Source organism: Bubalus kerabau, chromosome 1, assembly GCF_029407905.1.
Source record: "Bubalus kerabau isolate K-KA32 ecotype Philippines breed swamp buffalo chromosome 1, PCC_UOA_SB_1v2, whole genome shotgun sequence".
Classification (NCBI taxonomy): domain Eukaryota; kingdom Metazoa; phylum Chordata; class Mammalia; order Artiodactyla; family Bovidae; genus Bubalus; species Bubalus kerabau.
This window is the reverse complement of record NC_073624.1, coordinates 115,948,660-115,972,554: the sequence shown is the minus strand read 5'-3', so window position 1 is coordinate 115,972,554 and position 23,895 is coordinate 115,948,660. Positions and strand designations below refer to the sequence as shown.

The following is a 23,895-nucleotide window of genomic DNA, read 5'->3' as shown; positions in this document are numbered from 1 at the left end:
ATATTACTTTATTTCCTAAATAGCTAGTATGACATGAATACATAGTATTTGAACCAGATATATCATAGGTGTTCATTAAAAATTGAAATAAAAGGGTTAAACTGATAGAGTATCGATTATTTTAATATTACTTTATTTCCTAAATAGCTAGTATGACATGAATACATAGTATTTGAACCAGATATATCATAGGTGTTCATTAAAAATTGAAATAAAAGGGTAAAATGTTGATTCATTTAACAAGTATTTTTCTTTATTTTTTCCTTTCTTTATATATTGAAGTATAGTTGATTTACAATGTCATGTTAGTTTCAGGTATATAGCACAGTGATTCAGTTATACACTGCTGTGCTGCTGCTGAGTCGCTTCAGTTGTGTCCAACTCTGTGCGACCCCATAGACAGCAGCCCACCAGGCTCCCGGTCCCTGGGATTCTCCAGGCAAGAACACTGGAGTGGGTTTCCATTTCCTTCTCCAATGCATGAAAGTGAAAAGTGAAAGTGAAGTCGCTCAGTCGTGTCCGACTCTTCGCGACCCCATGGACTGCAGCCCACCAGGCTCCTCCATCCATGGGATTTTCCAGGCAAGAGTACTGGAGTGGGGTGCCATTGCCTTCTCCATCAGTTATACACATATATATTCTATTTCAGATTCTTTTCCCATATCAGTTCAGTTCAGTACAGTTGCTCAGTCATGTCCGACTCTTTGCGACCCCGTGAATTGCGGCACGCCAGGCTTCCCTGTCCATCACCAACTCCAGGGGTTCACTCAGACTCATGTCCATCGAGTCAGTGATGCCATCCAGCCATCTCATCCTCTGTCGTCCCCTTCTCCTCCTGCCCCCAATCCCTCCCAGCATCAGAGTCTTTTCCAATGAGTCAACTCTTCACATGAGGTTATTACAAAATATTGAGTAGAGTTCCCTGTGCTATATATCAGGCCCTTGTTGATTATCTGTTTTGTATCTACTAATGTGTATATCTGTTAATCCCAACCTCCTAATTTATCCCTCTCCCCCTTCCTCTTTGGTAATCATAAATTTGTTTTCTCTGTCTCTGGGTCTATTTCTGTTTTGTATCTTTTTTTAGATTCCACATATAAGTGATATTATATTTTCTTTGTCTTTCTGCCTTACTTCACTTAGTATGCTAATTTCTAGGTCCATCCAGGTGGCTGCAAATAGCAATATTTCATTCTTTTGTGCTGCAGTCCATGGGGTTGCAAAGAGTTGGACGTGACTGAGTGACTGAACTGAACTGAATGGCTAAGTAAAATTCCATTTTATATATATTCCATATATATATATATATACACACACACACACACACACACACACAGGCTTCCCAGATGGCACTAGTGGTAAAGAGCCTGCCTGCCAATTCAGGAGACTTAAGAGATGCAGGTTCGATCCCTGGGTTGGGAAGATCCCCTGGAGGAGGGCACGGCAACCCTCTCCAGTATTCTTTCCTGGAGAATCCCATGGACCGAGGAGCCTGGTGGCCTACGGTCCATAGGGTCACAAAGAGTTGGACATGACTGAAGTGACTTAGCATGCACCACATCATCTTTATCTTTTCCTCTGTTAGTAGACATTTCATGTCTTGGGCTATTGTAAATAGTTGTTTTCAGTTCAGTTGCTCAGTTGTGTCTGACTCTTTGCGACCCCATGAATCACAGCATGCCAGGCCTCCCTGTCCATCACCAACTCCAGGAGTTCACTCAGACTCACGTCCATCGAGTCAGTGATGCCATCCAGCCATCTCATCCTCTGTCGTCCCCTTCTCCTCCTGCCCCCAATCCCTCCCAGCATCAGAGTCTTTTCCAATGAGTCAACTCTTCGCATGAGGTGGCCAAAGTCCTGGAGTTTCAGCTTTAGCATCATTCCTTCCAAAGAAATCCCAGGGCTGATCTCCTTCAGAATGGACTGGTTGGATCTCCTTGCAGTCCAAGGGACTCTCAAGAGTCTTCTCCAACCCCACAGTTCAAAAGCATCAATTCTTCGGCGCTCAGCCTTCTTCACAGTCCAACTCTCACATCCATACATGACCACTGGAAAAACCATAGCCTTGACTAGACGGACCTTTGTTGGCAAAGAAATGTCTCTGCTTTTCAATATGCTATCTAGGTTGGTCATAACTTTCCTTCCAAGGAGTAGTGTCTTTTAATTTCATGGCTGCAGTCACCATCTCTAAATTCTTATCTGGCTTTTTAGGTAAGAGTAATCTGATTGATTTAATGTGTTTATCTTTTCACAGTGATGTACATGGAGATCCCAAAGATGTCTGGAACCCATTTAAGAGCTTTCTTAAATTAACTTACTTTATAATTTTAATAGCCATGGATGACGAATTTAGCTCATGGTTCTTCCTATGCTTCATACATAGGAAAGATTATTTCTCTATGTGTCACTTTCTCAAGGTGAGTTTTGCAAATTAAAGACAAAAAAAAAAAATCTGATCAACTCATTTTATCATCAATTAATACTCTTAATGGAGAAGGAAATTGCAATCCACTTTTATTCTTGCCAGGAAAATCCTATGGAGCCTGGCAGGCTACAGTCCATAGGGTCGCAAAAGTTCAGTCATGACTGAAGTGACTTAGCACATAAGTAACAGTACTCTTAAGTGTGGATCCATAAGATAAATATAGGGAACGGTAGACTAGTTGGTTATTCAATTATTGGAATTATTTTTTTTTTTTACCAAAATGAATCTTTGAGTTGCATTTTTTAGAGAGTTGATAGTGATAGAACTTTTCTTCTTAAACTTAGAGTCATCCTGGAAGTTTGGTATCCCTGATTTTAATCACATGGGTAAATGGTGTAAGACACTTGAGACCTGTGGCAGATTGCATTCTCCAAAGATGCTCGCCACAATCCACCCCTTACAATGAGATGCTGATGCTCCTCCTGTTAAGAAATGGCATCTCTGTTTCTTCTTGAATCTGATGGGCCTGTAACTATGGAGGAAGTGACCCTATGTGACTTGTGAGGCTACCTCATAAAAGGCTATGATACAGCTTCCGCCACCTTGTTCAAAGAAGGCAGGCCACACAGAGAGGCTCTGTGTGGGTGCTCCAGACCACAGCTTTGGCTGACATCCTAGCTAACGGCCATCAGCAATGGGCCACGTGAATGAAGAAAGATAGAAGGTGGCTCCAGTACCCAAAATTGTCAGGCTGCATGAAAAACAAGCTCCAAGAGGGAACTTGCCCCTTGAGTTGAGTAAACCTTGAGAATTATGAGAGTTAATAATAGTAAAATGATTGCTGTTCTTCTAAGGTACTAAGCTTTAGGAAGACACGTAGTGTGACAATAGATAACTGGAAGCAGACAGAATGAAGTTCTCTTCAGTTCCCTAGGTTAGCTTTTGTGGTGTAAGATTTCACAGCATTCTCTGTGGGAGGTTTCTTCCCAATCACAGACCATCAAATCTTATAAAGAGGAGTCAAGACTGAACGAGTGAACTGCTAATTACAGAATTAGCAATCCACGATCATGCTGTCTCTCAGGGCGATCAAGACTGTTGGGAAAACTACAAAAGCCTGACAAAATTAGAGGAATAGTTTAAAGAAAAAAACAAGCATATCAAAAAAGTGAGTTACAAACAATTTGAAAAATATAGTATCATTTTTGGTGTAATTTTTTTCCCTGTACATAACTGAGCTCATTGAGGGAATAAATTTTTGTCTGTTTATTTTTTTCCATAATATACACTTAAAGGTCCATATGGACAAAGCTATGGTTTTTCGAGTAGTCATGTATGGATGAGAGTTGGATCATAAAGAAGGCTGAACACCGAAGAACTGATGCTTTCAATTGTGGTGTTGGAGAAGACTCTTAGAGTCCCTTGGACTGCAAGGAGATCAAACCAGTCAATCCTAAGGGAAATCAACCCTGAATATTCATTGGAAGGACTGATGCTGAAGCTCCAATACTTTGGCCGCCTGATGTGAAGAGCTGACTCACTGGAAAAGACGCTGCTGAAAGATTGAAGGCAAAAGGAAAAGAGGGCAGCAGAGGATGATGGCTGGATGGTATCACTGACTCAATGGACATGAATTTGGGCAAACTCCAGGAGATGGTGATGGACAGGGAGGCCTGGCGTGCTGCGGTCCATGTGGTTGCAAAGAGTTGGACAAGACGTAGCGACTGAACAACAACAAAACCTAGAATAGTGCATGGCACCAAGGCTCAATAAAAATGTGTTGAATGAATAAATGAATGTAAACATATCTGGCAGAATGAAAACCAGACTGTACTTCTGACAGAATTCTGTGTGGTTTTTCTTTTTTGTTTCTTCTTTGTTTTTCCAAAATTCACTACCATAATTATGGATTGCGTGTAAAAGATCATAATGTTCTATTTTAGAAATAATAAAAGCTTTCAAATACCTACATATAAGCATACAGTCAAATATTTAAGCAAAATATCCTCTTAGGAAAGAAAAAAAAATTCATTATCAGAAGAATCTCAAGAGAAGGCTTTGCATTGTGTGGGCAGGGCCAGTTATAAATACAGACTTCTTTAATTACTATTTGGGTGCTTTACAAAGTATCATAGAAAGAGACTTCTGTCAAGGATTGAGTAAATTATTCCATTTATTTACTGTCATATTATGATCTCTTTATTTAGGCCAGCTGGGACTCCTTTTGTCTGCCAATGTAAAAACATCAGATCAGCAAGTTATACCAAAAAAGGCCCCGAGAGAAAGTCTCTTTCCACTACGTTTGTTCAGTTTTAGTATGGAAAACAGATTTCAGTTTGCTTGCCAAGTCTGATTGACTGTACTGGTGATTACCTGTTATGCTGTGTGGAGAAGGATCCTGAGGGTGTGCTTAGCAACGTCTGCCGTGGATCAGGTACAGAGGAGAAGGGGCCTGATTGTCCTGTCAGCGAAACCACTTGGTCGGTTACTGTTATGGAACCCATCTTGCACCAGGACCTACTTCTTTATAAACTCTTGGGCCTAATTAACTCCTCAGGATGAGTTCAAAATGGGACAGGCAGAACAGTGCTCCCCAAAGAGGTCTACCTCCTAACCCCGAGAGCTGGGGTAACAGTCACATTTGACTGAACGGAGGGGGAAAATGATTGCTGACTGCAACCTATCTGGCAGTCCAGTTGGACATCTCTTCCCATAGTGCACTGCTATGTGAATGTTATGTTACGTGGCAAAGGGGCAGATGGAATAAATCACTAATCAGCTAGCCTTCAAATAGGGGATGGACCGTGAATTATATCCAGGTGGGCCCATTCTAATCACAAGCGTCCTTCAAAGCTTGTGAGAGACAGAGGAGACAAAGAGGGAGCTGCGGCTCTGGAGATGAGAACCAGAGAATCGGCAGCATGGCGAAGGACCCTGCTTCACCTTGTCAGCTTTGAAAAAGCAGGAAGGGAGCCAAGAGTGAAGGAAAGTGGACTCGAGAAGCTGGAAAAGACAAGGCAAAAGAAGCCCCTCTTGAGTTCCCAGAAAGTAATATGCCTGCCAGCACCTCGCTGTTAAACAGGTGGGATCCATGTCCTATTTCTAACTGTAGAGAAGAAAAAATAATTTTTATTCTAACTTTCTAAGACCTCCTGTATTAAAAGACATTAACAGGAGAAAAACAAGCAGAAGTTTATCAACATGTATACCTCAGGAGATGGGCTTCCCAGTTGGCACTGGTGGTAAAATGTATGTTTAAAATAGTGACAAAATTATAAAAAGAAATTTACAAACCTATAATCATAGTGGATGACATTAACATCCCTCAGCAATTTATAAAGTATATTGGTAGTAAGAATATCAAGAATTTAAAGGTAGTAAGAATATCAAGAATTTAAACAAAATGATGATGAAACTGGGTCTAATGGAAATATACATGTCCATCCAGTCAGTGATGCCATCCAACCATCTCATCCTCTGTCATCCTCTTCTCCTCCCACCTTCAGTCTTTCCCAGCATCAGGGTCTATTCTAGTGAGTTAGCTCTTCACATCAGGTGGCCAAAGTATTGGAGTTTCAGCTTCAGCATCAGTCCTTCCAATGAACATTCAGGACTGATTTCCTTTAGGATTGACTGGTTTGATCTCCTTGCAGTCCAAGGACTCTCAAGTCTTCTCCCAGCACCACAGTTCAAAAGCATCAATTCTTCAGTGCTCAGCTTTTCTTTTCTAGTCCACCTCTCACATCCATACATGGCTACTGGAAAAACCATAGCTTTGATGCGATGGACCTTTGTTGGCAAAGTAATGTCTCTGCTTTTTAATTTGCTGTCTAGGTTGGTCATAGCTTTTCTTCCAAGGAGCAAGCATCTTTTAATTTCATGGCTGCAGTCACCATCTACAGTGATTTTGGAACCCCCTACAATAAAATCTCTCATTGTTTCACCATCTATTTGCCATGAAGTGATGGGACTGGATGTGATGATCTTAGTTTTCTGAATGTTGAGCTTTAAGTCAACTTTTTCGCTCTCCTCTTTCACTTTCATTAAGAAGCTCTTTAGCTCTTCACTTTCTGCCATAAGGGTGGTGTCATCTGTGTATCTGAGGTTATTGATATTTCTCCTGGCAATCTTGATTTCAGTTTGTGCTTCATCCAGGCCGGCATTTTGCATGATGTACTCTGCATATAAGTTGAATAAGCAGGGTGATAATTACAGCCTTGACATACTCCTTTCCTGATTTGAAACCAGTCTTGTTCCATGTCCAGTTCTAACTGTTGCTTCTTGACCTGCATACAGATTTCTCAGGTGGCAGGAAATGAAGTGATTTAGCATACACATATCTCAGAAGATAGCCAGGAAAATGAGTAATTAAAAGAGGCAGCTTTATGATTCAGGATTAAATACCATTTTAATAGGGAAAGGGGAGGTGGGGTGTATCCCTCTTAGGGGAGAGCAAAGAATTCTTATGAACGATAAATAGGCCCTTGGGAGTACAGATGGGAGACAGGACATTTTGTGACAAAGTCTGTCTGAGTATGATGTCAGCCACTAGTCTCCTCCCCGGCTAAGGAAACTCCTGGGGAGGGGAATTTATAACAGTTGAGTTCCTTTTGGAGGTTCTGTCCATAAGCAGATAAGGGGAGATCAGAAAAAAGCCTCTCCCTGCCTTTGCTGTTTTGCAAGTGCCTACAGCTCAAAATAATCAATATGCCAAAGTAGCATATTTGGGGGAGGCATATTCTGTTACCTTTCATAACATCCAGAACGGTGAGATGAATTTGTGTTGAATAAGAGACCAAGTTTCTGGTAATTTGTTACAGCTGCAGCAAAAAAGTCATATACAAAATACGGGTTAGTCTGCCTTTGAAAAGGAAAATGCGTATCCACAGTCTCTCTCCCCAACTCCTGACTCACTGGTTGTCTGGACACCACCTTACAAGTCATGGCCAGTTTCCTCGAAGAACTTTAGGGTCAAGTCTCTCAACTTAATATGTTGTATTCAATTGTGTGAGAAGCACATGGGTTTTATCATTGCTGTTAAATGATCAGTTTAAATTCCCTTTCTTGCAAATAAGTCTTGTCTATCCAGTAAGACCACATTCACTGAACAGCTGTAGAGCAATACAAAATCATTTGAGATTGCTGTGCTTTGTAATGTAAGGGGGGAGAGATTAATACTAGCTAGAATTATTGGCAATGGCTTTGGGGAACAACTAAAATCACTAATATTGAATTTTTAAAAATAGTTACTATTTATTAAGAACCAAATATTGTTTCACATACATGATCTCATTTACCTTTAGAACAACCTTCAAAAGAAGGAACTGCTGTTTCCATTTTACAAATGGGGATAGCAAGGCTCAGTTCAGGAATTAACTTGTCAGAGTTTTGGTAGGGCTGTGGAAATTCTCTTGATGGATCAGATAGTTCCTTTGGGGTAAAACGATTTGCCCTGAGGCCGGCTATTCTCTCAAATCCTGAGCTTAGTGACATATTGCACCTTTTTGGAGGAGTTGCCTCTCCCTTCAGGTTTGAGAATATGCAGATGACTTTATTTTCAACAAATAAGACTGGCTTTATGAAGCAGCAGCACTAAGATTTAATTATAACCAAAGCAATGGCTACAGCAGTGCTTCTAAAATTTTCTCACATTTTAGAAGCACCTGGGAAACTTTAAAATCCCAATGTCCAGGCCACAGTGCACGCCAATTAAATCCTAAACTGTTGGAGTGGTGTTAGACTTTTTTTTCCTTTAAAACATCCAAGGTGATTCCAAGTTTAGGAGCTCCTGATCTACAACCAGGGACTTCATTTGTGGTACTGATAGCCCCACCACGTAACTGGTTTCCAAAATGCAATATTCAATTACATAAGCACACCCTTGAAAAAAACCCTATAGTTTATTATGCTCTATCACTATAAAATGAGTTCCTCCAAGTTAGAAGCTTAATAAAATCAGGTTCTCTTATCTACAGATTTATTTGAATGGATTTCTGAGTTTGGTGAAATTTGCTAACTTTTTTCTTAGTATATATATTTTCCATTCACAATTCTAATGCCTTTGTTCTATTTACACAAAGCAAAGGCATTCTCTATTTGCATCACCGAAATATGGTTAAATAAAGTCTGTCTTCCTAGTCTTTTACTATTAAGGTGGTCATATTGACATTAAGACAAAAACTCAGAAGCAGGAAAACCTTTTAAAATGTAGTGTAAACAAAGGAAATCCAAACAAAGACACTATCCGCCTCATGGTCTGGGGTAAAAAATTCAGGAGTCAACGGGGCCAGGCAGGAAATCTAAATAAATAAGATGGACTCAGGTTTTTAAAGAGAGAACAGGAGAGAGACTGAGAGACAGCAAGGAGAGGGGAGAGAAAGTGGGGTAGAGACTTTCCCCAGCACAGAAAAGGGGAGAGAAGAGGGGAGGACAGGAGAAGAGAGGGAAGGAAGGAGGGGTAGAGAACAGAAACTTGGATGTCCATTGTTGCCACATGTTTCAATTTTTTGAGAAACTAGAAATCAGGCCTTTTGAAATATGTGTGTATATATATAATTTAGTATCTGGTCAAGAAAATTTAAACTCTATGTTGAAGGACAGGTTGTAAGAGTGAGCAAAGGGGTGAGAACCTGAGGAAAAAACCAAGTTCCTTATCTATTTGATGACAACTGGTGAAATTATTTACTTAGGAGGTTTTGAAGAGAGCGGACATTTTAATAAATACTTCTGCCTCTTGCTTTATTCTAGTCCTTGTCAAACTCAAAACAGACATTCCTTTTTCCCCCCTTTTATTATTTGGTAAGCACATGCAGACCAAATTGACTTTCTTTGACCTCCCCACCCCTCCCCAACCCCCCTTCCATTCTCCTTCCTTTGTGTCAGATGCTTTCAATTGCTTGTGATAATAGGCTGGCTACAGTTGACTAGTTCTGGAGCACAGTGATGAAGCCGTCACCTGTGATCCACAGTGCCTAGAAGCATGAAGACTTTTTTTTTAATTCACTAGCCATCGACTTTCAAAAAACGCCAATTTCTCAGCAAACACTCAGCTGCCTTTTCCTTTTAGCTCCACCCTCTGTTCATTTCCCTGGGGTTAATTGTGAGCTCTTAACTCCATAAAATAAGTGACAGTCAAAAAGGCCGGTTTATTTCAGCCCCTTCTGTTGTAAAGATGGCTACCAAAGGTGAAAAGACAGTGGCCATAGTAGTTATCATTTCTATCCAATCTAGCAATCGGATAGCTGGTGGCCATAAGAACAGAGCTGGACACTCACTTCTGGCTCCACCCAGGCCCAGAGCTGCAAAATCTATGTGGCCATAAGGGTGGTGTCATCTGCATATCTGCTGCTGCTGCTGCTGCTAAGTCGCTTCGGTCGTGTCCGACTCTTTGTGACCCCAGAGACGGCAGCCCACCAGGCTCCCCGTCCCTGGGATTCTCCAGGCAAGAACACTGGAGTGGGTTGCCATTTCCTTCTCCAATGCATGAAAGTGAAAAGTGAAAGTGAAGTCGCCCAGTCATGTCCGACTCTTAGCGACCCCATGGACTGCAGCCTACCAGGCTCCTCCATCCATGGGATTTTCCAGGCAAGAGTACTGGAGTGGGTTGCCATTGCCTCCTCCTCTGCATATCTGAGGTTATTGATATTTCTCCCAGCAATCTTGATTCCAGCTTGATGCTAAAGCTGAAACTCCAGTACTTTGGCCACCTCATGCGAAGAGTTGACTCATTGGAAAAGACTCTGATGCTGGGAGGGATTAGGGCAGGAGGAAAAGGGGACGACAGAGGATGAGATGGCTGGATGGCATCACCGACTCGATGGACGTGAGTTTGAGTGAACTCCGGGAGATGGTGATGGACAGGGAGACCTGGCGTGCTGTGATTCATGGGGTCGCAAAGAGTTGGACACGACTGAGCGACTGAACTGAACTGAACTGAATCTAGGTGGCCAAAGTTTCAAAATATATTCAAGGTCAAGTAGCTAGAAGCTAGAATTTTCCATCTTGTTCAGGACCTTTTTGAGGTAGAGAGTGCACAAGCCAGATCCATTTCTTGGGACTCCTAATATCTTTAAAAATGGAGAAATGTCTGAACCATATCACATTTAATTTTAAACGTTTACAGTTAGCAAGCCATTTTTAACACGATTCACCACCCCCAAAGGTGACTGTAAGTATAAGCTAACTTGGAGGTAGTGGATAATGTCTATGCTTCAGACTTAGCCCTCTCTCTCTCCTGAATAGTTTAAACTTTTTTTATGTTGCAGGCCTTGGGCTCTGGAGCAGAGTAGGACCCAGAAAATCCTACTCAAGTGGAGCTTAGAGTCTTAATAGGGAGAAGGAACAACAAACAGAGAATCAAGATAATCTGAGATAAATAATCAGTGATATGATGAGTATGAAGACTGAGCAATGAATTTGCAGCAACAGGAGGGACCTAGAGATTGTAATACTAAGTGAAGTAAGTCAGACAAAGACGGAGAAATAGCATATGACATCCCTTATATGTGGAATGTAAAAGGAAATGATACAAATGAACTTATGAAACAGAAAGAGGCTCACAGACTTCAAAAAGGGGACTTCGGGAAGGTCATGTGCATTGCTATATTTGAAATAGATAACCAACAGACTTATTGTATGGCATATGAAACTCGGTTCAAAGTTATGCGCCAGCCTGGATGGGAGGGGGCTTTGGGGGAGAATGGATACATGTGTATGTATGGCTGAGTGCCTCCCGCTGTTCACCTGAAATGATCACAATATTGTTAGTTGGCTGTACCCCAGTACAAAATCATTTTGGTGTTTAAAAAAAATTTAAAAAAAACAGGGCAATAAGAAAGAGGAATTCAGTTCAGTTCAGTTGCTCAGTAGTGTTTGACTCTTTGCGACCCCATGAATTGCAGCATGCCAGGCCTCCCTGTCCATCACCAACTCCTGGAGTTCACCCAAACTCATGTCCATCGAGTCAGTGATGCCATCCAGCCATCTCATCCTCTGTCGTCCCCTGGTCCTCCTGCCCCCAATCCCTCCCAGCCTCAGGGTCTTTTCCAATGAGTCAACTCTTCGCATAAGGTGGCCAAAGTACTGGAGTTTCAGCTTCAGCATCAGTCCTTCCAATGAATACCCAGGATTACCAGTAGGTAAAGCCAGTTTTTCACTCTACTAAAGCATTGGCTTGAGGGTCAAATTTTTATGAGCTGTTTCAGGTCATCTAGCAGTCTCAAGGATATTAAAGAATGCCAGATGCCACTGATTGACACAAGCTCGCAAATGCAGATCTGCACACCTGAGGGTACAGACGTGGATGTGGGCAGTGTCACTGTGATATACCATGACCGATTAACAGTAGAACAAAACAGGAATTTGTTGGATCTCTCCAAGGAAGTTACCTGTACAGCTATAGGTGTGCTTAGTCACTTAGTCGTGTCAGACTCTTACGACCCCATAGACTGTGGCCTGCCAGGCCCTCTGTCCATGGAATTCTCTAGGCAAAAATACTGGAGTGGGTTGCCATTTCCTTCTCAAAATTATACAAATATTAACATTGAAGTTGCCATTGCTAAAGCAGTTTGAACATCGACTTTTGTGATAACCTATGATTGAAGCCTGTGGCCCCTGCTGTTGAATAATCCCCAATGAAAGCAAGATGTCAGTCTTTAAGGACAGATTTGATTTTTGGCAGGAGCCAAAACTCTTTCAGGGTGGGGTGGGCAATTCTGGATAATACTATTTTGGTTTACAAATGAAATTTGAAGCAGATCTAAAAGTATTTTGAACAATGAAAAAGGGGAGGTGTCTGTTTTGGAAAAAAAAAAGTGTGGTTATTTTGAGGGGGACAACACTTTGTTTAAAGATATTCAGATATATTTTCATAAGTCATGTATGCAATATGATGCTTCTTTTTTATAGTGGCTTTTTAAAAAAATACATAGGATTTTAGAAATTGAAGTATAGTTAATTTACAATGTTGTGTTAATTTCAGGTGTACAGCAAATGATTCAGTTACGTGTATATAGTCTTCAGATTATTTCCCATTAAAGGTTATCACAAGATTTTGAATATAGTTTCCTGTGCTATAGAGTAAGTCCTTGTTTATCTGTTTTATATATAGTAGTGTGTATCTGTTAATCCCAATCTCCTAATTTTTCCCTCTCTTCCTCTGCAACATAACACTTATTAATTTTTGACTAGACAGAGATTTCTGGTAACCAGGAGCTGGTTGCTAATAGGTTAATACTCATTAATTTTAGTTCTTTTTTGCGTTATTTCTAACAAAGTCCACTAATGAGGATTCTGTCCCTTTATTATTCATTATAGCCTTAAATGAAGGATTTTTTAGATTTTCCCCTGCTCACTACCTCTGACTTTTTCCAGACAAGATTCCAGAATCTTAGATCATAATGAATCGTAATGAAAACTGGAAGAAATAATGTCTCCCTGTAAACACCTCATTGTTTTCAAGACATTTTCACACTCGGTTTTTTTAAAGCACCATGCAGTGGGCAGAGGAGAGATTATTATCCTATTTTACAAATGCTTAAATGGAATTTTTCAAAATATAGAAATATATACAAGGCTACATAACTGTGTCCCAGAAACAAAGCCTGCACAGTTCCACTTAGGTTCTACAGATTCTCTAGAAAGAAACTTTGCTATAAAGATTGAAGAGATGGCTTGGGAAAATTCATGTCTGATTTTAAAATTCAGGATATTTTTGTCATGTTTATCACAATTTACCCAAATAACTTGAAGAATTTTGTGTGTTTGTATTTTAGTGTTTTCGAAATCATGCAGCTATTTTTAAACAATTTGGTATTTATTTTGGATTCTAATCCAGAGTGTGTTCACCACGGCAGTTTTCCATTGGTCAGCTACTTCTGTGTTAGCTGTTTATCATGACTCTACTCCGTTTAGGAGAGATTTGAGAAGGACATCTCAGTAATTACTGGTATTTTTGCTATTCAGCATTTGACAGATACTTTTTAAAGAATGCTTCAGGAGATAATACTACTGATGATCACGCCACTGAAATTATAGCCTTTGTTAAATCACAGGAAAACCATTCTCTCTTTCTCTTTTTTAACATAAAGCAGCTCTTCTAGGTGCTGGAATGTATAATTTAAGGCTCTGACTACTACTTTTTATTTTTCCAAAGCACTTTCACATATGTTATCTCTATATAATCCTGTGAGTGGGAAGACTATCTTAGCTACAATTCCTCCAGTTTTCAGATTAGGAAAAAAAGAGGCTACATTTTCCCTGTGTCAAGTAGAAATTAGTGGCAGATCAAGGACCCTAAGTCCCACTTGGCCTATCTACAGTGCTTTCCGTATGTTGACATAAGGGAAGAGTGGTGATTATGGCCAACCATCTAGCATTTTAATATTTGAGGGAAAGAACAGTCGGTATTGCTTCCTTCTCTGCCCGCTACCAGCTCCTTTCCATCTTGATCCATAAGAAAAATTCCTTGAATCTTAGATCTTAGGAACTCCTCTTTGATTTAAACCATTGGCTCCTTTCTCATCAGAGTCCTTGTTGTCTATAGTATATATTTGCCTCTTGGTTTATATTTAATTTAGCTCTCAAGTAAGACTTCTCACCTGATTTTGTTTTGTTTTATGTATTTAACTCGTGTTGCCAGTTAACGAGGTATTTATAGGTAGGGACTGTATTTTTCCATGTGCATTCTTGAATTCAACCATTAGTTGTATTGCTTTCTCAAGGTATTGAGTTTGACTTTGTAGGATGTATGTTTAAAGAAAGACTTTTTCTTTCCTTCCTCTTTCTCATCAGTTATTCATCTTCTCCTACCAGAGGGACGGGCAGCAAGGACCGCTGCCAGATGCTGGATTCTGTTTACATGCCACACTGAATTTTCTTCATAGTGAAAGCATCTCCTTTTGTTTCCAATTAATGTCCAGATTCAAATGGTGAAGTTTCAGATGACTATTAGCAGGACCGGCTGCATTATGTGTAGAGTCCAGTGCTGAATGAAAATGTGGGTCTCTTTGTTCAAAAAGGAGGGGCAGTGCCATTAAAGGTACTAAAATATGAAGTTTTCTTTAAAAAGATTTTATTATTATAAAGCATAATAATGATAATAATGATGCATGAGTAACAACATAAACTTATACATTGCAAAAACTATTTTTTGGTGTCAAATTTTGCATATTAAAACAGTACATTATTTTTTTCAGATTTTTCAAAATCTATTTATTTTTACCACATTTACTTCAGATTGTTTAAATAAATAGAAAATTGCAAGTAACGTAGCAGCCCCTTTTGTATCTTTTTCCAGTAATTCTCTTCCGTCTCAGACGTGAATGTTATCCTGAGTTTGGTGTTTGTTGTCATCATGGTTTTATATTTTAATGATGTCTTTATAAACTTAGAAGGTTGTGAAGAATTTTTTGTAGGGTGTTCATAATTCAAATTAACTGGTTATTACATTTTAAAAAATGTAGTCTTCGTTTGACATTTCTAACTGTAATGGTGTGTTTTTTAATTTCTGGTTTTAGTTCTTTTAGTTTTTGTTTTATGCCCTTTGAAGCTTTGTCCTCAGTGCACGTTATTGTGTTTTCTGAGGGACTTGATTCTCTTTTTTTATGATGCAGTGATCCTATTTTTCTTTCTAATACTTCTTGTTTCGAAGTCTGCCTTGTCTGATGTTAATATAATCAGTTCTGTTTTATCTTAGTATTTTCATGTTTTGTTTTCCTTCATCCTTTTATCTTTAACCTATCTGTGTCTTTATACGTAAAGTAGGTTTCCCACAGCAATCATATAGTAGGATCTTGTTTTTTCTGCAGTGTGACGGTCTTTGTCTTTTAATTGGAATATTTAGCACCATTTACATGCAGTTATTAAAATGAAAGTGAAGGTGTTAGTCGCTAAGTCATGTCCAACTCTTTGAGACCCCATGGACTGTAGCCCACCAGGATACTGTGTCCATGGATTCTCCAGGCAAGAATACTGGAGTGGGTTGCCATTTCCTTCTCCAGGGACCTTCCTGATCCAGGGATCGAACCCACGTCTCCTGCATTGCAGGTGGATTCTTTAGCACTGAGCCACCAAACAGTTATTATTGATGTTTATATCTTATATATATATATATATTATATACGTTTTAAAAAACTTTATATATATAAATTCAGAGAAGGCAATGGCACCCCACTCCAATACTCTTGCCTGGAAAATCCTATGGACAGAGGAGCCTGGTAGGCTGCAGTCCATGGGGTTGCAAAGAGTCAGACACGACTGAGCGATTTCACTTTCACTTTTCACTTTCATGCATTGGAGAAGGAAATGGCAACCCACTCCAGTGTTCTTGCCTGGAGAATCCCAGGGACGGGGAGCCTGGTGGGCTGCCGTCTCTGGGGTCACACAGAGTCGGACGCGACTGAAGTGACTTAGCAGCATATATATAAATTATAAAGATATTTATATCTTGCTATTTGGTTTCTGTTTTTTACATTTGTTAAAACCATACTTTATTAATGTGATATCTTGATTACTCATACAATTTTTCTGGCTCAGTGTTCTGCAAATTCAGTGGATTACCAAAATTTAGACTTCTAATGTATTTTAAAGTGATGTCAGTCATTTGTGGCAGATAATTTTATTTGTAATGCTGTGAAGGATCTTTCTGCTGATACAACTGTTACTGGAGCTGTTAAAAGTATTTTCTAGAAAGTGACCACAGTGGGATGAGTTTCTGATAAATTACCCTGATATAAATTTAGTACACCTGCAGCTGATGCACTAATTTTTCTGAAAAAAAACTTTAGAATAATTTATCAAAAAAACAAACTTCATACAAATAAGTTTTATGTAAGCCTGAATTTAGTTTTAAATGTAAATTTAAATGGCATTTTAATTTTTCCTCTGGGATTTCTTATAACTTGTAGAGGTCATCCAATAAACCAAAAGGGACTTTATGATCTGTGTATCATTGAAAATATTCATTTATTTATTCATTCTGTGATATATCTTTGATTACAAGATGAAAAATAATTTAAAATTTGTTTTCCTTTTCCTTGTTAATATTTGGTTCAGCAAAACTTCATAGAAAAATAGTGATTTTTCTCATTGACTGTGACAGCTCTTGAGTTTTGTGTCCATTTCTAAGCCTGTAGATATTTGCTTTGCAGTATTGCAGAGTTTTCAAACCAGAGTTTCTAAACTCTTTAAATTCTAATAATTCCCTGCTGAGCTGTAGCTCCCTGTCCATGTGTACACTTTTTAATTTCGTAATAATTTACCCACAAAGTTTAGCACCTGAGTGTGGGCAAGTATGCTCTCAGTGCCTCAGGGCGAGTTACATGGCAAGGGGGCAGATGGAATAAATCACCAATCAGCTAGCCTTCAAATAGGGAGAGTTAGTACTTGTGCAGGTGCGGCAAGGATGGGCTCTGGACAGACGGACAAGCAGGCTTCCACTGCAGGACCTGGTGCTGCCTCCATCCGTTACTGACCTGGGTTCTTGGCCTCCTTAATCAATAGACATTGATAAGGTGCTAGGCAGGAAATTCAAGCCAAGTTTTATTGGGGCTCCAGCTGTAGCGGGGTGGGGGCGGGGGGCAAGCACGAGAAACAAGTCCCTTTTGTCGCTTGCTCCCTGACTGGGGGTGGGCAGCTGGTTCCGCACATGAGGTGAGGGGTGGTCGGGCCCGAAGAGTGACTTAGGGGGTTGTCCACCCCTTTCGTGGTGTTGTATTGGGGAAGTAGGGGGTGCATGAGCAGTACCCTGCTTTTGCTCCCGACTCTTCAGAAGTGGCAGTTGGGCTTTTGGTCTTTTCATATCTTATTGTCCATGATTTGCCTCAACTTGCATGCTTGCAGTTATTTTTAGTCCCTTACAGTTTCTTTGTCCTTTGTTGCTGGAGGAGACAAGTGTCCAGGTACAAGCAGTGCTGCAAAGGGTCCTGGGTCCCAGCCTGTCTCACATCCAAAGCCTCTTCTTTCTCCTGTGGCTGTTGTAGTGTCAGTCTGGGCCAGGTGCCAGCCCAATCCCCTCCTTGGGCCCGGTGGCCCCCAACACTGCTCTGTGTGCCTGCTGCCAGCCATGCCCATGCATCTGAGCCCTTTTATGCGGGGGCTGCTGCTGGGCCATAACTGCTTGCAGGCTTTACTCTGCTCACACGCCACTGTTCCATCAGACTTTTCGATAGAACACAAGTGCAAAAAGAAAATATTAAGAATTTTAAGACAGCAGAACAGAACATTAAACCAAGTGCAGGCCTGTGTAGGGCTTCCCTTGTAGCTCAGTTGGTAAAGAATCTGTCTGCAATGAAGGAGACTGGGGTTCGATACCTGAGTTGGAAAGATCCCTAGGAGAAGAAAATGGCAACCCACTCCAGTATTCCTGCCTGGAGAATCCCATGAAGAGAGGAGCCTGGCAGGCCACAGTCCATGGGGTCGCAAGAGTTGGACACGACTTAGCGAGTACACCACCACCACAGGCCTGTGTAAATGGACAGATGATATGCCCATCAGTCCAGGTGGACAGTTAGGTCTTTCCAGGCAATTGCTCTAACCCTAAAATCAGAGATTATGAAGTTAGAAATCGTCAGTGTCCACTGCTCTGCCTGGCTTTGTGACCCTGTCCTACATCAACCCCACCCATTCTCTTCTCCAGACCTGCCCCTCTAAAACTTACAGGCCTCAGTCTTGGACACCACCTCCCCTTGCCTATCTGCTAGCGCTGCTGGCTTTGAGGCTATCAACCCAGTTTATCAGTTAATCCCGTGTATTGACTTTCCTCTGTTGCCATTTCATGAACTCGTATTTATTTCACTGTTTTTTTGCCCTTCATTCCTGATGCCTGGCATCACTTGGCAAATAAAATATCTGTATGCTTGCTTTGCCTCAGGCTCTGCTTTTAAGAGAACCCAGATTCTAACAATCAGAACAGTGCAGCTTAGACATGGGATTTTTGATTAGGCTAATTTTACTCACCTGATGGTTAACTAGACCTCTAACCATGCTGGTAGCCCCGTTTTCAGACACCAATATTCATTCATTCAACAAATACTCATTGAGCACTTTGTGCCAGGCATAGAATAGTAGGAAATAAAACACACCAATTTCTGCCTTTCGTGTTGCTCATATGAAAAGTGTTATGGAGAGCAAAAAGTAGGGGAGGAAGCTGTGAATACAGGAGAAGTTTTATAATTTAAATAGGGCATCAGGAACAACCTCACTTGAACAGACTTGAAGTTTAGAGGGAGCCATGTAGAAACTTGAGAGAAGAGGATTCCAATCAGAGCCTAGATCAAATGCAAAGCCCTGGGGTGATAAAGAGCCGAATCTGGTTTGGAAGCAACTCAGAACCAGCCCAGCAGGAGGGCAGCGGTCAAGGACAGATTGATAGGAGACGAGGTAGAGAAGCAAGGCCAAATTGAGTAGGACCTTGGTGTTTACAAGGGAAACGCTGACAGATTCTCTGCAAAAGAGTGACTTGATCTGCTTGATTTCCAGAGGCAACAGAATCTTGCCTATAGAAAGCTGTCCAACTGGACTGAATTCCATCCTGTGAGCACTGGTGGTGGAAAGGTTTTGACCTGGAAGACTTGAATACATGCAAAATCATTTTCTTCCCTTAGCAAATTAAAATCAGCAGTAGCATATACAACTGGGTACCACAAACTTAAACAGTTTTCCTAGTTCTTTCTCCTGGCTCTCAAAAAATTTTTAATAAAACTTTCTAATTTTTTTGATTTGATAAGCTGTTCAACCTTTACTACTAACATTGGTATAATACTCTTTGATTTCTTGTTTAAAAATGCCTCCTGAAATATATTTTTATTCAGCAATAAATATAAATTACATACACTATTGTCTTTATTCAAAGGAGGTCTTTTGTTTACTGGTAGAAATACTTTACCTCAATCACTGCCTACATTCTTTGATGACGGGCTTATGATGTCGTACACATAATCATTCTCATTGTTTGAAAATGCATAGTTTCCACCCATTTGAATCTGTATTTTGACTTTCTTTCCTTTGTTTTGCAATCAAAAATCATTTTCTTGTTAGTGAAGTATGCAAGTAGCTGAGATAGGACATGAATATAGCATGGAATTTTATATAGAATCAGTTATTCTTTGCCATAATGAAGTCAGGATGGCATTAACATAGCTTTCCAGGTCTTTAGTCAATAGTGGTTTCCTTCCAAGTTTTGAAGATCATTTGAAACAAGGTCACTGAATCATTCAGAGACGACATCTTTCCCAAAATAGTAAATAAGTGCTGACCACAAGCAATGGACAGATATTTGTGCCCTGGAAGGCACAGTTCAACTTGTATGAAGATTCTTTCCCAAACCGCCCCACTCCCACCTACCTCTTCCCAACTTTCTCTTTGTCCTTCCTTCTGTTACATTCTGCTCCCTTCCTCCAAACCGCCCACCCTTAAAAGACCGCCAGGTTGTATCTGGGCGGAGAACACGGTCCTGATGGCAGGCTAGACAAGTCAGCCTCGTCTAAATGCAAGTGACACATTCCCCAGTGCCCAGAGAATGTTTCTACGAGAACAAAATGTTCTCCGTGCTTGGCCAGGTCAATGGCCTGTGAAGTCTGCAGTGCAAAATCCTTTAAAAAGGGTATAAAATTAACTCCTGCTCTCGCACAATTATATTTCAGTGTAGCAGTCAAAAATGTATTTTACTCTTAGGCTTACTACTGTCAACTCCATGAGGGCAGGGATAAAAGTCTTTGTTTGCTCTTCTTCCCCTGGCAATAAATGAAATGCAGAGGCAGCACTCAATAGTTAATTCTTTTTTATTATTTATTTTAACTGGAGGATAATGACTTTACAATATTGTGATGATTTTTGCCATGCATCAACATAAATCAGCCACAGGTCCTGATCCCCACTTCTGCCTCTCTCCCCACCCTACCACTCCAGGCCAGAGCACTCAATAAATAAGTCTTAAATAAGCAAAGAACAAACTTTATATAGAGCACTGGAGTAATTTTAAGATACTCGGTTTATTAAAAACCTGCCTGAAAGGAAGCAAGTGATTTAGAAATGGATGTTAAGAAGTGGTTGAATCTGTTGGCTAATATCTGTCAAAAAGAACAAATTAGTACCATGCCATGCTCAGTCACTCAGTTGTGCCCAACTCTTTGCGACCCCATGGACTGTAGCCTGCCAGGCTCCTCTGTTCATGGGATTCTCCAGGCAGGAATACTGGAGTGGGTTGCCATTTCCTCCTCCAGGGGATCTTCCCAACCCAGGGATCCATCCCAGGTCTTCTGCACGGGTAGGCAGATTCTTTACCACTAAAAGTGAAGCCGCTCAGTCGTGTCCGACTCTTGGCCACCCCATGGACTGTAGCCTACCAGGCTCCTCCCTCCATGGGATTCTCTGGGAAAAAGTACTGGAGTGGGTTGCCATTTCCTTCTCCAGGGGATCTTCCCGACCCAGAGATCGAACCTGGGTCTCCCGCATTCCAGGCAGACTGTTTAACCTCTGAGCCACCAGGGAAGGAAGCCCCTCTTTACCACTAAACCACCTGGGAAACCCAATCTGCACTAACCTGAATAGTCAATTTTGGCAAATGGCCTGTAGTATTCAGGTACATTGAATACTACTGAATCATTAAATGCAACAGATTGAATTTTTGTTACATGGAGGAATATTTGACAATCAACTCATCTTGGTGAGCTCATAGGGTGGGAGTCCCATTTAAAATACAACATAAAGTTGTGATGTAGTTCATCATGTTATTTTATTTTTTTGCCCCAGCACAGCCATTCACCATGCCTCTCTAACTGCACTTTGAGTTTGATTAACGTGTTACTCTTCATGCCTACTTCAGCAGAGAGATGTGATTCCAGCTTAGCCTACTAGAGCAGCTTGTTACCTGGGCTATAGTTTACTGGATTAGGGATAGGCTCCTGAGCCAGTTAGAGACAATAAAATATAATAATACTTCTACTGAGACCCTGGAAAGGGGATCACTCCAGAACGTTGTTACCAGGGTACTGGCTCTAGCTGTGCTGCCGTGTGAGGGGAGTCTGACGATAATTAACGTGGAGGAGAGTGGAACTGACAGACTCAGAGAAACAGGGTTGAATTGGGGTCATGGTAATGTAACTTCCCAGGTGGCTCAGTGGTAAAGGATCTGCCTGCCAGTGCAGGAGATGCAGGAGACATGGGTTCCATCCCTGGGTTGGTAAGATCCCTGGAGAAGGAAATGGCAACCTGCTCCAGTGTTCTTGCCTGGAGGATCCCATGGTTGGAGAAGCCTGGCAGACCACAGTCCATGGGGCTGCAAAGAGTTGGACATGACTGAGTGACTGAGCAATATAACTTTTACTCTTGAGGAGTCTTTACTTAGAGCCATGCCTCTCTTTGGACTTTACCATGATATGAACCAATAAACAATATTTATTAGAGTCAGTTTATGTTGGGTTTTTGATCATTTATGACCAAAAGTGTTAAAACTAATACAAGGGGTGAGGGTGGGGCGGGGAGTCTACTGAATCCTTTTTTAAATTCCTAATATACTTGTGCCTTTTGTTGTTGTTGTTGTTCCCTGACCAAAGTTGCCAGGATTTTGTTATTTCTGTTTTCTTAGCTTTTCAAAAATTACTGGCTTTTGTTTTTTTTGTGCGTAATTTGCTGTTATTCTTTGTTTCCTATTTTAATTATATTCCTATATTCTTATTTTTATTTCTTTTTTTGTACTTCTCTTGGCCTTTCTTTTGGTCAAAACTTCTCTTTTGTGCCTTTTTTCCATTTGCTGTGTTGACAGCATTAATTTTCAGTCATTTGTCTTTTTTAGTCCATGCATTTAACTGTGCAGATAACTAAGTACTTTAACTGCATCACATGTTTTAAGATATAATATTTTCATGTTATACAGTTTTAAAATGTTTTATAATTTCTATTTGACTTATACTTCTTGATCCACAGACATTTTACCATTATATTTTATAATTTCCAAATGCGGGTATTTTGGGAAGTTATGTTTTTGTTAGTATGCTCTATTTTTAATGACTTGAGAATAGGCCATCTGAGTATTATGCTGATTTTTTGGGTAGTATTGAGATTAGCTTTGTGACTTAGTATAAGGTCAGATTTTATAAATATTTCTTGGGTTTGGAAAATTGTGCTCAAGATTCATATGTATATTTCCATTAAAACAAGTTTCATCATTATTTTGTTTAAATTCTTGATATTCTTACTACCTTTAAATTCTTGGTATTCTTACTACCAATATACTTTATAAATTGCTGCGAGAGGGATGTTAATGTCATCCATTATGATTATAGGTTTATAAATTTCTTTTTATAATTTTGTCACTATTTTAAACATACATTTTAGCTATGTTGCTAACTAACAATGTGTTCAGGATTGTTATATTTTTAGGTGAATGTTTATTTGTCATTATGTAATATTTTGTCTTAAAATCATATTTATATGATGTAGCTACACTAGGTATTTCCTGGTTAGTATGTATTTCCTAATATCTTTTCTAATTTCCTTTCTCTGAATTTTTCTGTGTCCTTTGCATTTAAATATTTTCTTTTGTCAATAACATATGTTTAAAAACAATTAAAAGTTTTATCTATTAATGGTCTAATCACTAAAGGAAAGATCAAAGAATATATAACTGAAAAACTAACATAGGATAAAAATGGAATAATGAAAATACTTGATTAATTCAAGAGAAGTGAGGAATAAAGAAACAAAGAACAAATAGAACAAATGGAAAACAGAGTATGATGAAAAATTTGAACCCCCAAAATCAATAATTTTAATAACTTGTAATTCACATTCCAAGTAAAAGAGAAAGACTGTCAGGGTGAATTTAGAAAAACCCAACTGTATTCTCTGGATTCTTTCTTTTTAATCAAGTGAGATCACCAGGGAGCTCAGTTTGGACTGTCTCACTCTAGTCTATAAAATGCTTGCTTTCTGCAGAGCTATAATATTATGCCGTCTGCTTGCAATGTTGGTTGGTATAAGAGATGACCATATAAGGAATTCTTCTGTATTATCTGTAGACCCCCTGATTAAAGACCTGACATGCTGTGTGGTTCAGTGTCTCATATAAGATTTCAGGTAATAAATCCCTCCTAGAAAATGTTTGGTTTCTTGACAAACCACAAACTTTCTCTTATTTGAGTTATATAAAATATTTTCCTGTCTCATGTGCAGTAATTTAAGGGTAAATCTTATGATTATTTTTAGTGATGATCCTTAGTGTTGACTTCAGATAAAATTGTTTATTCCTTCCAGTTAACAAGCACAAATTGAATGAGGACTAAGCCTGTTTGGAGAGAAAGGAAACAAATGATACAAAGATTTAAAAAAATGGTAATGGCAGACATATAAACAAAATAGTCACATGATAATGAGGTCAGTGTTGTGATAGAGGTATGGGTAAAGTCTTAGGGGACTTAGGTGGAAATCAAATTTTCCTGGAGTGGGGGACCTGTGAAGCCTTCACAGAGGAGGTG

The 23,895-nt window shown here is 39.9% G+C and overlaps 1 long non-coding RNA gene across 5 annotated transcripts in view; it reads left to right on the top strand.

Moving 5' to 3' along the window:
* Window positions 1–5,216: 5,216 nt before the first annotated feature.
* The window catches only part of LOC129656551 (uncharacterized), a 136,415-nt gene continuing 117,736 nt past the window's right edge, over window positions 5,217–23,895 (top strand). For 3 of the 5 annotated variants that reach the window (XR_008716388.1, XR_008716379.1, XR_008716385.1), the window contains exon 1: window positions 5,218–5,507. This is a non-coding gene — a long non-coding RNA (uncharacterized LOC129656551). Of the gene's footprint in view, window positions 5,508–23,895 lie in introns of all 5 variants that reach the window. The other 2 variants (XR_008716387.1, XR_008716378.1) reach the window with 2 other exon arrangements.